This window comes from Mus caroli, chromosome 4, assembly GCF_900094665.2.
Source record: "Mus caroli chromosome 4, CAROLI_EIJ_v1.1, whole genome shotgun sequence".
Taxonomy (NCBI): domain Eukaryota; kingdom Metazoa; phylum Chordata; class Mammalia; order Rodentia; family Muridae; genus Mus; species Mus caroli.
In genome coordinates, this window is record NC_034573.1 from 65,890,341 (window position 1) to 65,905,996 (window position 15,656).

Consider the following 15,656-nt stretch of genomic DNA (forward strand, 5'->3'; position numbering starts at 1 on the left):
GAGAGAGAGAGAGAGAGAGAGAGAGAGAGAGAGAGAGAGAGAGAGAGCTAGAAAGATAGCAGGAAAAGGAGAGAGGGGGAATTTGGTGGTGATAAATTATATACAATGAAGCATATAAGTAATCCCCTATTTCCAATATGGGAGGAGATAGAGAAATGTCCTAAGCCAGTTAACTAAAACATCAACTAACAAACCCATTTGAAATTGTAAAATCACTTTAACAACTTAAAATCTTAAATGCAAATGGTCTCAATATTCCCCCATAAAAATATATAGACTGAGTAGAATAGAAAATAAGATTCAAGTATCTGTTTTCTCTAAGATATGAACTTAGCTAGCCAAATTGTCTGAAACTTGAGGATCAAGGGACAGAAGTCAACTCACCAAGCAAGGCGAAGTACAAGCTGGTACATTAATTCTTATATTTGATGGAACCTGTATCAAAAAGTAATTCAGAACAAAAAAGGTAACTACATAATAATAAATGGAACAATTCATGACAAGGATATTTGGATCTCCAAATTTTATAAAACAAACAGTAAAAGCAAAAAGACACACAATTCCTGAAACAGTAAGAATGTGAGATTCAGTCACTCTCATATTTAGATAGGCCTTCCAAACTAAGAGTGACCAAATAATCTTCAGAGCTAAATTATCCCATAGCTATTTGTTTTTAAATTTGTCACACTATAAGTCACAAAGAAGGCTTTTTAAAAAAAAGTCAAAAAATAAATTAAAATAAATCATCATTATAGAATCAGTGGAATAAAGCAAAACAAAACAAAAGGAACAACAAGAGTATGTGTTTGTTTTACATATGACATTTCCAAAGGCCTTTGCTGTTAGTCATCTCGCCATCAAATTCCATCCCATTTAAATTTCCTCCTACATTATTTCCCTTTCTTTCTCCATGCCACCTGTGTTCTATGACTTTTGCTCTGTGCATTTACATATTTCTCTCTATGACCTTTTACTAGTTTTCTGATTTGTTTGTCATACTATAATTAAACAAACATATCCAAAGTTTCAAAACTAAAATCCACATATGAGAGAGAACACACAGTGTTTGTCTTTCTGGGTTTGGATTGCTGTACTCAGGAGAATTATTTCTAGATCTATCTAATACCTACAAAATCCAATTTTCTCTTTTTTTAAACATACTATTTTTATTGATTATTTGGGAATTTCACAACAAACTTCCTGATCACACTCACTTCCTAGTCTTTCCACATATACCCTTGCATCCTTGTGATCCTCTCAAAAAAAAAAAAAAAAAAAAAAAAAAAAAAAAAAGAGGGAAAAAAAGAGTTCATTTTGTATTTCCCATGCTCCCTGGAACATGGTCAAACTCCCAGTGGCCAGTCCCGTAAAGAAAACAGTCTTTTCCTGCACCCCTGCCATCTGAAGCTTTATATAAACTGTGAAGTGGTACACTACAGTAGCCCTATTTCAATATTTAAGAGTTCTCTTCAATGGCTTTCTGTCTAGACTGTTTCTTTTTGGGGGGATGGAAGCACCCTTGCTCCCATTTTTTTTTAATCTTGTAGAATGATATTGCATTGGATGGATATATCATATTTTCATAATCCATCCATCAGTTGGTAAATACCTAGGCTTTCTTGGATATTGTGAACAGAGAATCAATGAACATGTATGAACAAGTTGAACACGAGGCCTTTGGGAATATACCTAATAAGAGAATTGTGGTGGTCTGAATAAGAAGGGCCCCTATTGACCCATTTGTTTGAATGCTAAGTCATTAGAGAGTGGCACTATTTGACACAGATTTGGAGGATTAAGAGGTATGGTCATGTTGGAGTAGTTGTGGCCTTATTGGAGGAAGTGTATCACCAGGAATAAGTTTTGCTGCCATGTTCTCTCATGTTGATCCTTTCACAAAATGGTATTCAAGTTCCCAGTCATTACCTTTACTTTATAGGAGATGCTTTGGTCATGGTGTCTTCACAGTAATAGAACAGTAACTAAGACAAGTGGCATAGGATGATATTTTTCTAGCTTTTGAGAAGCTTCTACATTGAATCCTAGAGTAGCTGTAATAGTCTGAACTACCAACAATAGTGAGTATACATTGCTCCTTTCCTACAATATTGTTGTTTTTCTTGCTTTCCCTTTTTTTGTTTGTTTACTTTTTTAGGAATAGGGTTTTGTTTGCTTGTTTCTCTGAGATAGGGTATCACTATTCAGCTCTAGTCTGGGACTCACGATGTGGATCAGGCTGGTCCATAATTCTGCCTATTCATCCCAAGTCTGTCTTATAACACATTTTCATGGACATGTCTCAGTATATCTATTAATAATGAAATGCTCCTTTCTGAGGCCTGACTTCACAGTTTTCATATTTGGAGATGCTACAAGGTGAAGTGGCTTTTATTCATAGTTACCCATTATAAATATCTGTTCAACTTTGACAAACAGAAGATAGAAACCTGACAGAAGCTGTGTTTCATGGCATTGCTATAACCTGGCATGTCTGGTTTCAATATAAGTGGCTGGGAAGTTGTCTTAGTCATATTTAAGAGAACAAAGCAAATACATTCATAGATAGAGGTTCTTCCTTCAATGAAGTTTTTAGCCCCATTTCTAAGTCAATCAATTTATCTCTCAATTTGTATTTAATGGTACATTCAGGAATCGTCTACCACTAAAATAATTCTCTTTTATATTTTACTTATTAACTCTTTCTTTCTTTCTTTCTTTCTTTCTTTCTTTCTTTCTTTCTTTCTTTCTTTCTTTCTTCTTTCTTCTTTCCCTTTTCCTTATTATTTTATGTATTTTCTGACTGTCACTTACCACTTACAAATTTCCCTTTCATAATTATTATGATTTAGTGGCTTTGGAGAGAAAGAGTGATAGAAAAACATACAGTCCTGTACAAATAAGTTTTCCCAGAAATTTTCCTTCTATTTTACTAAATAGGTAAATTTGCTTAAGAGAAACACTCACTGCTCCCTTGAGGACAAGAGACTATCACGTGGTAGCATATATATTTGTTTTATCTTCGGGCCTTTCCAACCACAAGCCTTTGAAATAGAAGGGTTGGCATGTGGTGGACTCTACCTGTGCTTGTAGGAATGAGCTACTCATGTACAGTATTACTGTGATAGCAGATGTTACTATATCATAGACTATGTTAGTACTCTTATGGCATCCTTTCCCAGCTGTCTTGAGATTATCTCATATATGAGACAAGAACTCTTACTATGCTAATCTATAAATATGCTTAATTAGCATAGACAGATTTCTTGTCAGTGGTTGGTATATTCATCTGGCAAATCCTTCACTCACCATCCTGCCAAGTTTTCAGTCTTTGAAAGTCTGCCAAAGGAGTGCTGATTGCTTCAAGTCTGGAGGACATTTCCATTGGACTTCTGTGAAACAATTGCCTCCAATTTCATACTTATTGTAATTTATTTCTCTTTCCATTTAAAAATCCTACAAAGTACCTTTATTCCTACTAGTCACTCTTTTTACTGCTATAACAAAATTCCCAATATTATCAACACAGGGAAAGAGAAAGGTCTTATTATCTTAATAATTTCATATATTTCAACCATTGTCACATGTTTTTTGTTTTTTCCCCTGTGGATAAGGCAAAATAACATGTCAGGAAGAGATTGTGGAAGACAAGGTTGCTCATCACTGTTCCCAAAGCATAGAAAGGAGAGTATGCCCAAGACAAATTATATTCCCCAAGAACATGCTCCTAGTGACTTTCTTCTCTAACCAGGCTCCACCTCTGAAAATTTGCACCCCTTCCAATTAACACTACTATCCTGTGAAAATATTGCTGGCAAAACCTACTGATACATTCAGAATCTTCACCAGTTAGCAGTTAGGCCTGCAACATATGAGCCTTTGGGAGGAATACACCACAATCAAACCTCAGGATTCCTAAATGAATACAATTGCCTTGCTTGCTGTTCAACAAGACCGTCATTGACGGAGGCATCTTTGAATTATACAGGTCATGTTTTCAGTGTTACCTTTTCTGTCTTCACTGTTAAATGTTTCTAATTCTGACTTTTTGACCCCAAAGTGGCATCTGACCACCTGAAGAATTTAGTTTGTACATGTATTTTTCACAGTGCATGCTGACTGGCTGGGTTTTTTGTTTGCTTGCTTTTTTTTTTTTTTTTTTTTTTTTGTTCATGGTAGTCTTTTGGAAACATAGGCTAGAGAATCAAGAAAAAAAACTTTTAAATTATTTGTACTTTACTTCCAGGAACCTAATACCAATCTTTCAATAAAGATTGAAAATTAATTCCTTTTCAGAATCATGAAGCATCTCAGTTTATCAGTTTTACACATGAAGATGTAAATTTTCCAACTACAAATATGGGCAGAGTGGGTGCTAATATGAGCAAGGTGATCACTGCATTGCTTTCTTAGAACCACCAATGTTACGTTGGACTTTGACATTATAATAGGTGTGCAGGAGCACTGAATTGATATTTTAATTTGTGATTTCCCACTGATATATCATGGTAAACATACTTTCATATCACAGATTTAAATTTTATTTTAATTAATTAATTTATTTTATGTATATGAGTACACTGTAGCTGTCTTCAGACACAGAAGCAGAGGACATCAGATCCTATTACAGATGGTTGTAAGCCATCATGTGGTTGCTGGGAATTGAACTCAGAACCTCTGAAAGAACAGTCACTGCTCTTAACTATTGAGCCATCTCTCTAGCCCCCTAAAATTTATTTTTTAAAGAAATATTCTATTCCATTCTTTTTCTTCTTTCTACTTGGATTTTATCTTTTGTTATTTTTATTAGAATGCTTCACAACATTCTTATGTTACATACAACATACAGTGTGCAGATATTTTCTCCCAGTTTACAGTTTATCTTTTCATTATATTAGAATTGTCTTGAATACAAAAATTTATTTTTTAGTCCAAAAATATATTCCTTTCTGTCTGGCTTTTTATAATGAAAAAAACTTAAGTAATTTTGGATATTAATATTGAAAGGAGAAGTAGCTTGTAATGGCAGTTCTTGGTTGTCAACTTGAGTATATTTGGAATTGATTAAAACCCAAACAGTTGGGTATAACTGTAAGGGATTTTTCTCAATTAAATCATTTGAAGTCTGAATACCCAAATTTAATCTGTATCTTCTGCTGTGAGATGATCCATCTTTAATCTGGACCAGATCTTCTGCTGCTGTTTTAGTTAGGGTTCTATTGCTGTGAAGAGACACCATGTTGAAGGCAACTCTTATTAGGAAAATATTTAATTGGGGCTGGCTAACAGTTTCAGAAGTTTAATCTACTGAATATATATATATATATATATATATATATATATTCAACATTACACACACACATATATATGTGTATATATATATATATATATATATATATATATATATATATGAGACACATGCACTGTCACACAGAAACTACACATACATATATACACTTGTACACACATATACCATGTACATATGCACAAAAATATTACAGTAATCAACCTTTTAAAAATAACTCCAAAACATACAGACTAGCTAATTCAATTAAAACAACAAATTCACCTATTTCTTTCTTTTTTTTTTTTTTTTTTTTTTTGCCTCCAGCAAGCACAGCATAACATCAATGCAGACTTAGAGTGAAAGTATGAGAAAATATATCTTAAGCAAATAGAGCTAGAAAACAAGAAGAGTCCAGTGTTCTAAAGTATAATGAAGTAGTCTTCAAACCACAATCCATCAGAAGACGTAAAAAAGGAGGGGGGTGTTGTTTAATACTAATTCATGAACAATTTATTAAAAGGATATTACAGTTCAGACTATACCTACTGAAATCTGGTGAGCCCAGTTTCATGAAGCAAACACTACTCATTATAAACAAAGAAACATTCCTGTCACAGTACAGATCAACCTGCTCCATATCCAGACTGATATTCTTCTCTAGAGTCTAGCCTGGTGAGTAATGCCAACTACCATAATATACTGTTTTTGTTACATACTACTGCATCCAGATGTGGTCTCACCACCAGTATCCTTGTTTATTCTGACTCCCCACATCCAACATTAGTGACCTCTAGATTTCCACATGGTCCCAAAACCCAGCTAATATCTTTTCTTCAAAAATTTCCAGGTAGACGTAAGTTGCACATGGTTCCCTATACTCCATTGTCTGACTCTGGTCTTATCCTGCCATCCTGAGGAGTGTTGCTAGACCCCAAGAGTATCCTTGACTAATGAAGTCACCAAGTGTATATGCTCCAAGAGAGAATTTAAACGGATACAACAGAGTTCTTTATATTATCTCTGAGTTCTCCTTTATTGTATATAACAAGACAGCTTCCCAGTCACTGCATGCTACATGCCTACAAGCTGATTTCCAGGCTTACCTTTCTGACTGTGGAGCTTGATTCCTGGATCTCTATCTTTCAGCTGGACTTTAAATGACATTGTCCCTAACAGCAATCTATTACCATTTGTTAGTATAGCCATAGATAAGGGTAGACTTTATTGTCATCAAGGAAACTTTTCTTTGAAACAGGAAATACCTCAGAAAAACACAACCAATTAAAATGCAGAGTTGTGTAGCCTAGTCCAAATGGATACATCTATAAAACATTCCCGCACCTAGGGCTTACAGACTATTACAGCAGTGGTGGTGGGGGTGGGGTGGGGGTGGGGCAGAAAGATTAAGAGTCAGAAGAACAGGGAATTTGCTGTGGTACTGTGCCTCACAATATCTGAAGATATACCTACACAACCTCACCAGTGTGGAATGATGAATGTGAGCAGAACAAGGATAACACCAACGGGTATGCTACGATGTGACAAAAAAGCCACCAACAGATTGGGAAAGGATCTTTACCAAGCCTAAATCTGATAGGGGACTGATATCTGATATATATAAAGAACTCAAAAAGGTAGACAAAAGAAAATCAAATAATCTCATTAAAAAATGGGGCACAGAGCTAAACAAAGAATTCTCAACTGAGGAATATCAAATGGCTGAGAATCACCTGAAAAAAAAAAGTTCAACATCCTTAATCATCAGGGAAATGCAAATCAAAACAACCCTGAGAGTCTACCGCACACCAGTCAGAATGGCTAAGATCAAAAATTCATGTGACAGCAGATGCTGGCAAGGATGCAGAGAAAGAGGAACACTCTTCCATTGTTGGTGGGATAGCAAGCTTGTACAACCACTCTGGAAATCAGGGCATATATCCAGACAATGTTCTAACTGGTAATAAGAGTTCTAACTCATACTCCACTATGTTCATAGCAGCCTTATTTATAAGAGCCAGAAGGTGGAAAGAACCCATATGTCCCTCAAAAGATAAATAGATACAGAAAATGTGGTATATTTACACAATGGAGTACTACTCAGCTATTAAAAAAGAATGAATTTATGAAATTCCTAGGCAAATGGATGGACCTGGAGGGTATCATCCTGAGTGAGGTAACCCAAACACAAAAAACTCACATGATATATACTCACTGATAAGTAAAGCCCAGAAACTTAGAAGACCCAAGATACAATTTGCAAAACACATGAAACTCAAGAAGAATGAAGACCAAAGTGTGGACACTTCACTCCTTCCTAGAATTGGGAACAAAACACCCATGGAAGCAGTTACAGAGACAAAGTTTGGAGCTGAGACGAAAGGATGGACCATCCAGAGACTGCTGCACCAGGGAATCCTTCCCATAATCAGCCACCAAACACAGACACTATTGCATATGCCAGCAAGATTTTGCTGAAAGGACCGAGATATAGCTGTCTATTGTGAGGCTATGCCAGTGCCTGGAAAACACAGAAGTGGATGCTCACAGTCATCTATTGGATATAACACAGGGCCCCCATTGGAGGAGCTAGAGAAAGTACCCAAGGAGCTGAAGGGGTCTACAACCCTACAGGTGGAACAGCAATATGAACTTACCACTACCCACAAAGCTCGAGTCTCTAGATGCATATGTAGCAGAAGATGGCCTAGTCGGCCATCATTGGGAAGAGAGGCCGCTTGGTCTTGCAAACTTTACATACCCCAGTACAGGGGAACACCAGGGCCAAGAAGTGGGAGTGAGTGGGTAGGGAAACAGGGGACAGGGGGCAGGGAGGGTATAAGGGACTTTCAGGATAGCATTTGAAATGTAAATGAAGAAAATACCTAATAAAAAATTGGAAAAAAACATGCAGGATGGAAAGCCCAGAAGACCTCAACCCTACACAAAGGCGAGTCAACTGAGGAAAGCTGGGAGCAGGAGAGATGGTCTTTCCCAGGGAAGAGCACAACATTTTTTTTCTAGTTCCAAATTGTCAGCCATGAAAACATACACACAAGTAACATCAAATGGACTGAACAAGTTATGTCTTGTTATGAATATATTCATAAGGATATATGCAGGCATAACAATTAATGAAGACAAGAGTTCATAAATTTGAGGGAGATTTGGGAAGGCTATAGTGGGAGGAAAGGAAGAAAGGTTATTATTTGTAGTCTCAAAACAAACAAAACCAAAATAGATATCCACAGGTTTATGGAATATATACAGGTCTTTAGTTCTATTCCATTGGTGAATGTTTCTTCCTTCATGCCAATTTAATACTTTTTTTTAAAAATTAGTGTAGCTCTGTACTATAACTTGAAATCTGAGATGGTACTAATTCTAGAAGTTCTCTTATTATTCAAAATTATTTAAGCTAACTTGATTTTCTTTGAGTTCCCATATGAAGTTTAAGATGAGTATTTTAATTTCTGTAAATAAATTTTGATGGGCATTGCATTGAATGTGTAAATTTATTTGGTAGGAAGGCCATTTCTTTGCTCCATAAATCCTAAAAAACATCCATGAACATGTTATGTCTTTCCATCTTCTGATTTCTTCTTCAATTTATATCTTCAAAGTAGAATATTGTTATTATTATTATACAAGTCTTTCACTTAGTTAGAATAGTCCCAAGATTTCTTTTTGAAGTTGCTGTGAAAAGTACTGCTTTCTTGATTTATTTCTTAATATGTTTGACATTTGTATGTACGAAAGTGTCATCTCAACTTTATTAATTTGTATTATCTTTATCTGTTTAGTTTTAGTTAACTTGGCTAAGGTTTTTCAATATTCTTCATTTTATTAAAGAAACAACTCTTTATTTCACCAATCCTTTGTATTAATCATTTCTTTTTAACTTCCTTTTTCTTTCATAGCTTATTTATTTTCATCTACTCTTTGGGGTTTTTTAATTTCATTTTTTTCTAGATTTTTCATTTTTTGTTATGTTAAGACTTCTACAGTTTATTTCTTTGTTTTTGTTTAGGTGCTCACAAGGAACTTGTCTCTTAAAACCATCTTAGTTATGCCCTATAGGTTTGGAATATTGTTCTTTGATTTTTATTCAATGCCAATAAGCTAATTTCCCTCTTGATTTCTTTCCTGAAATACTTTTTATTCACTTGTGAATCATTCAGCTTCCATGTGTTTATCTACTTTCTTTTGTTGATACCCAATTTTAATCCATGGTGGTCAGATAGGAATCAGGGTGTGATTTCAATGTCTTTGTATCTGTTGAGAACTTGCTTTCCGTCCAAGTATGTGGCAAATATTAGAGCAAGTTCCATGATCTGCTAAGAAGACAGTATATTTTTATTTGTTTATTTTGTAAATATCTGTCAGGTCATTTGGTTTATGATGTTATTTAATGCTAGTATTTCTTTGTTTCTGGATGACTTGCCTATTGGCAAAAGTTGGGTTTTGAAGACAGCCACTATCGCTATGTGAAAATCAATATGTGATAGCAGTGATTCATTCATAAAGGTGGATACCCTTATGGTTGATGCATAAGTGTTTATAATTGCAATATCCTTTAAGTGCATAATGCCATTTGCTATGTCTTCCAATTAGTTTGGTTTGAAGTCTATTTTTTTCTGATATTAAAATAGCTATATTGCTTGCTTCTTGGTTCTATTAGTGTGGAACATATTTTTCTATCATTTTACTCTGAGATGATGGTGAGCTGTGCGTTTTGGCTGTAGCAGAAGGATGGATCCTGTCTCCAAATCCAATCTGTTAGTCTGTCTCTCTTTATTGTGGGGAATTGAAACATTAGTATTGAGGGTTTTGATGGAGTAGTGTTTATTAATTCCTATAATTTTGTTGTGGTGGGCATTTTCCTATCACCTTTGTGTTTCTGTTTGTTCCATTAGATACATTTCCTGGGATCCACCTAGGTAATTCTTATATAACTTGTCTTATATTGCCTGTCTGAAGAGAAATTTTGTTGTTTTTGTTTTTGTCCAAGGTTGGGTGGTTTCAGGTCAGCCATAAAGAGTTAGTAGTCTCTGAATCCTTAAGATCCTATGTAGCAGAAGAGGGCCTAGTCGGCCATCATTGGGAAGAAAGGCCCCTTGGTCTTGCAAACTTTATATGCCCCAGCACAGGGGAACACCAGAGTCAAGAAGTGGGAGTGGGTGGGTAGGGGAGCAGGGCGGGGGCAGGGTATAGGGAACTTTTGGGATAGCATTTGAAATGTAAAGAAAGAAAATATCTAATAAAAAATTGAAAAAAAATCCTATGCATTGATTTTTGGTATGAAGAACCTGAATGATTTCAATTTAGTGTAAGCCAGAGAGCATGTAAATGGGTCCAATAGATTGATCTACTCAGGTTGGTGTAAAAGCTGTGGACACTGCAAGTGTGAATGTACAATGAGAGCTGGGTGTTCACCAGGCAAAACAACTGTATAGGTTATGTGGTTGAGACAAGGTCTTAAGGTTTTGATGATGTATTGTGTGAGGTTTCTATGATTCAAAATGTTGATTTTGTGCACATATTTGATCTTGGGACAGGTCTGGAAGTTAGTCATGCAATAATTAAGCCAGATGATTCACTTGAGTGGGAGAAAACTCATGATATGGGATTTGGGCATTGCCTGGGTTTGGAAATATCACAGGTGGGATTAATCTGGCTGGACATGCTCATGGAATGTGCAACCCAGATAAAGGTATAGTAATGTTAGTGTTCATCTGATGTTAGGAACTCATATGATCGGTCCTGAGTATAGCCATTGCAATTCAGGCCGAGACCTGAAGGTTGAATGAACAGGTGTGCATGAATCAGGTTAGCTGGTCAGACTTGATTGGTAAGTAGGATACACAACCAGGGCCAGCCTAGGCATTAGTAATGTATCAAATCAGATTGGGTCAATATACAGAATGTGCCAAAAAAGATTAGGTCTACAGTCAAGTACCTTGAATCTTTGATCCTAGAGGTTCCATCTTCTCAGGATTGAGATTATAGACAGGAACCACCACATCCTGGTTAAATCCAGGGTTTCATTCATGGTAGGCATTTACTCAATGAATTTAACTACAAACCCAGTCTGCATTTTATTCATGCAAAACTGTTTATTACATTTATAAGCCTCCTGATAGTTCCCGGGACCCCTAACCTTCTCCAGGCTTGATTCTGAGGAAGAATTATTTGGATAGCATCAGTATTTGAAATGGGCAACATTCAAATCCTGTCCAAGTCTAAAATTTTAATTCAGGTTTGGAAATCTATTTAGCAGGAATAATGTTTTAGTTTTTAAAAAAACACAGTATTTTGTTCCTTTTGTGTTAATACTATTTACTAGATAAATACTATTAGTACAGGTATCCACTTTAAATTCAAGCCTTGTCTTCATGCTAAATATCACCCATTCATTTCCCTAAAGTTTTCTAAAAGAACTCAGGTGGAGCTGGTTTGTAATTGCTTAGAAATAAGTTCATGACTATGTGCTCTGAAGGCATAGGCAAATGAGACATATTCAGTGTACTCTGCTATACATCTTCTTGTTAGGCAGACTTTTATGCTATTCCTGAGCATTTTGTTAGTGTGCTTTGTAATGAGGGATGATTTTGGTAGAGTGCTTAGGGTTTTACTTGACAAGATTAGATGAAGGGCTGAAAATATAATTTTTCCTTCATATTCATTTCTTTAGTTAGCTGTTTATATTTGTGAGTAATAATCACTATACCGGCTGATTTAGGGAAAGAAAATTATTTATGATCAATTCAGGGAAAAAATGATATTTTAGGTTGTAACGGGGAAAATCAGATGTATGTATGTATGTATTATATTTGAGGTTGGTTCTGATTAGATCAGAGAATTTGGGGGACTTTCAAAAGGGGAGATGTTCTACTCCTTTTGCTTAAATGCTAAAGTCCTACATAATCAATTAATAATATTTGAATTTACACATACAATATTTCAAATTTTTTTTTTGTAATGCTATTGACAGGCATGATATTAAATGATGGTAACCTAAAGATAAATGTTTACAGTTTATATAATGATGAGTTTGGAGAATAGTTATAAAATTGTTTAAATCATTCTGAACTATACCTAAAAAAGCATTGTATTAGAGACCCAGACACAAAATCCTAGAAGAAATGTAAGGAGAAACTTATCCTAACTAAACAAAGACTTTCCTACTCTTCTGTTAGAGGAGATTAACAGAATGCATCGTTGATGAACTAGCAAAATTTGAATTTGCAACAAGGCCTGAATTGTACAGGCAATGACACTGTCTTTGAAAGAGAGAGCTAGGGCTGTGCAAATAGAGAATTGAGCAAGACTAGGAGGGAAGCTGTGGTCAGCCTGGAATAAAGCCTAATGTTCTAGAAAGGAGATTTATATTTTGTCCTGTAAACCACAGGGAGCCGTCAGTGGGCTATTTTCTATTGAGATATGTGTTTAAAAAGCTGGTTTGTGCTGGTTTGTAGCAGAGAGAGGAATGAGAAGGGAAGAGAAGTAATGTTCCACAAAATATAAGATGATTTCCTCTAAGAGACAATGATAGTAGTTATAAAAGGGAGGGACTTGGCATACTATGGATAAGTATTTAGAAGCTGGAATGAAGCTTCTGGGAGACTGAATTTGAAGTTAAGCATAACTGGGAGCAAATTAAATCTTCTTAGACACACAAAAGTTCATTTCACTCAAAATCATTCAAAAGAATTTTTTTAAAGCCAGATACCCATGTTCAATTTCTCTTTGTAAATATAAGATTGTCAATGTGGGACCTTTTGTTGACATTTTTCCCAATGTGGATCCTCTCTTTCAAATCTGTTGCTTTATTGTAACATGTTGTGTATCCACAGTTTGCTTTTCTTCACAGGAGCTTCCTGCTGAACAGTCCACACCAGTGGCAATTGCCTGAACCTGTATTACTTTTAGAGCATCTATTCTAACATCTCAATGAATCGTGCAGTCGATCAGTAATTTTAGGCTATTGCCTAAGTGATTTCTCAGTTCAAATTTGTTCCTTGGTTTGATAAAAATAAAGCTGTCCTAAAGGTGTTCACATTATAAAACTTAGTTGAAGTTGAGACATCTAGCATTTAATGCATAATGACAATTTCCTGAACATATTTTTGTCATTACACTCCAGGCTCTAGCTGTCACAGTTGCATTCCTACATGGAACCTATGTCCAAGACATGCTACTTATTAAACTTTATGAACACTCTTACTTGAGTGCTCATAATATTAGTGGGATGCTACCAAGTTAATGAACCTGTACTTTCAACATGCAGTTTCATCCATGGAGGAAGATTCAGGTGTTTGTACATACTAGTGAGGAATTTTGTCATGTGAATGCTACACAAAATACTCTGTGGCACAAATTTCTTGGTTGTTCAAATGTAAAGACATTAGACTGTCTATAGTATGTGTACAGGTTTTCTCTTTCTATTTATGCCTGTGCATTTATTACATATAGAGTACAAAGGTTTAAAAAATTAGGTAGCACTCACAGCCAAACCTATTAAATTTAGTATAATAACTTGTATGATTCCCTCTGTTTACAATTTTATTATCACAATTGTTACAGGAAAGATTTGCTATAAGAGAATAGTTTGTTCATGAATTATATAGGCTTCTAGAAATGAAAATAAACTGAACAGCCTTGTTTTTCTCTCTAGATTTGAATGTACTAATATTACATTTGCATAGATATTATTACTAATTTCTTATAACAAAGGTTGACTTTGAAGTTTATTTATCAATAATTATTGCTACAGATACTATGAATGTTCGAAATGAGCAAAGAAACATGAATATTGTTCCTGAAATTTTCCTGGCTAAAGTGAAGAAATGCTTACTCACATCAGATAGGGGATTAAAAACATATCAAAGTAATGGTTCCACCAAAATCTAACTCGACAAATCAAGGTGTAATTTATTTTGCATAATTACAGAGCATAGGTTACAGGTTATATGCAGCAGCTTAAGTGATCCCAAAACAATCATATCCCCCCTGTACTGGCTAGTTTTGTGTCAACTTGACACAAGCTGGAGTTATCACAGAGAAAGGAGCTTCAGTTGTCCTCCACAAGATCCAGCTGTAAGGCATTTTCTCAATTAGTGTTCAAGGGGGCAGGTCCTCTTGTGGGTGGTGCCATCCCTGGGCTGGTAGTCTTGGTTCTATAAGAGAGCAGGCTGAGGAAGCCAGGGGAAGTAAGCCAGTAAGTAACATCCCTCCATGGCCTCTGCATCAGCTCCTGCTTCCTGACCTGCTTGACTTTCAGTCCTGACTTCCTTGGTGATGAACAGCAATGTGGAAGTGTAAGCTGAATAAACCCTTTCCTCCCCAAGTGCTTCTTGGTTATGATGTTTGTGCAGGAATAGAAACCCTGACTAAGACACCCCCTAAAGTTCTAGTGTAGGTAACACCTTGCCCAGAGCTGCTCCTTACTTGCCCCATAACCTCATTCTTTGTGTGTGTGTGTGTGTGTGTGTGTGTGTGTGTGTATGGGGGGGGGGCTTGTGTGTAAAAGATACAGGTTTTTACATGGCAGTTTTTCATCCTGCTACTTTCTGAAAATGTTTGTCAAATACATCAGTTTTCTGATGGATTCTTCAGTTCTTATGCATAGAATCATACTTAGCTGGATTTGTCTTTGTATGTGACTTTATGGTTTTCTCTTGCATCTTTCAGTATTTTTTTTTGTCTATATCTTAAACATTTAACTGTGATACAATATGGAGAGTTTGTTTTTGGTCTTCTTCATTTGATGTTATAAATATCTCCTGAATTTTGTCAGCCACTTCTAGATTCAGTGAATTGCTTGCTATGATTCAGGTGAACATGTTATTTATGCCTTTCGGCTGGAGTTCTTCTGCTGTGTTCATAATTCATAAATTTGATCTTTGAATGTTCTCTCATCAAACTTGCCCAGTACATTCATAACATATTGTAATTCATTTACCTTGTTTTACATTCTTGATATTTTTGTCTTCAAAGTGTTGTTTTATTGATAAAACTTTTAATTAATTTTTTCATTTGACTTACTGTACGTTTATATTTAATTTTTATTTTTTCTAGTATTATCTCTCTTCATTAAATTCTTGTTTCATATAAAACACTTTTTATTCATTCTTTTGTTCATTTGCTTTCTCATTTGCATAAAGGGGATTTGGGAGGTGTTTAATTAATAGAAGAATTTCAGGTCCTCTTTTGCATCATTTTGCATGAGCTAACTTCTCAGGAGAAAACTTCGTTAAAGGGAGTACTTTTATTGCGTGTTCACTCTTTTTTGTAGGTTTACTAGAAATTCCTATCTTACTAAATTGAACTCTCCCAGGAGACTTATAAGTAGTATCTTCTGATCCATTTTCTA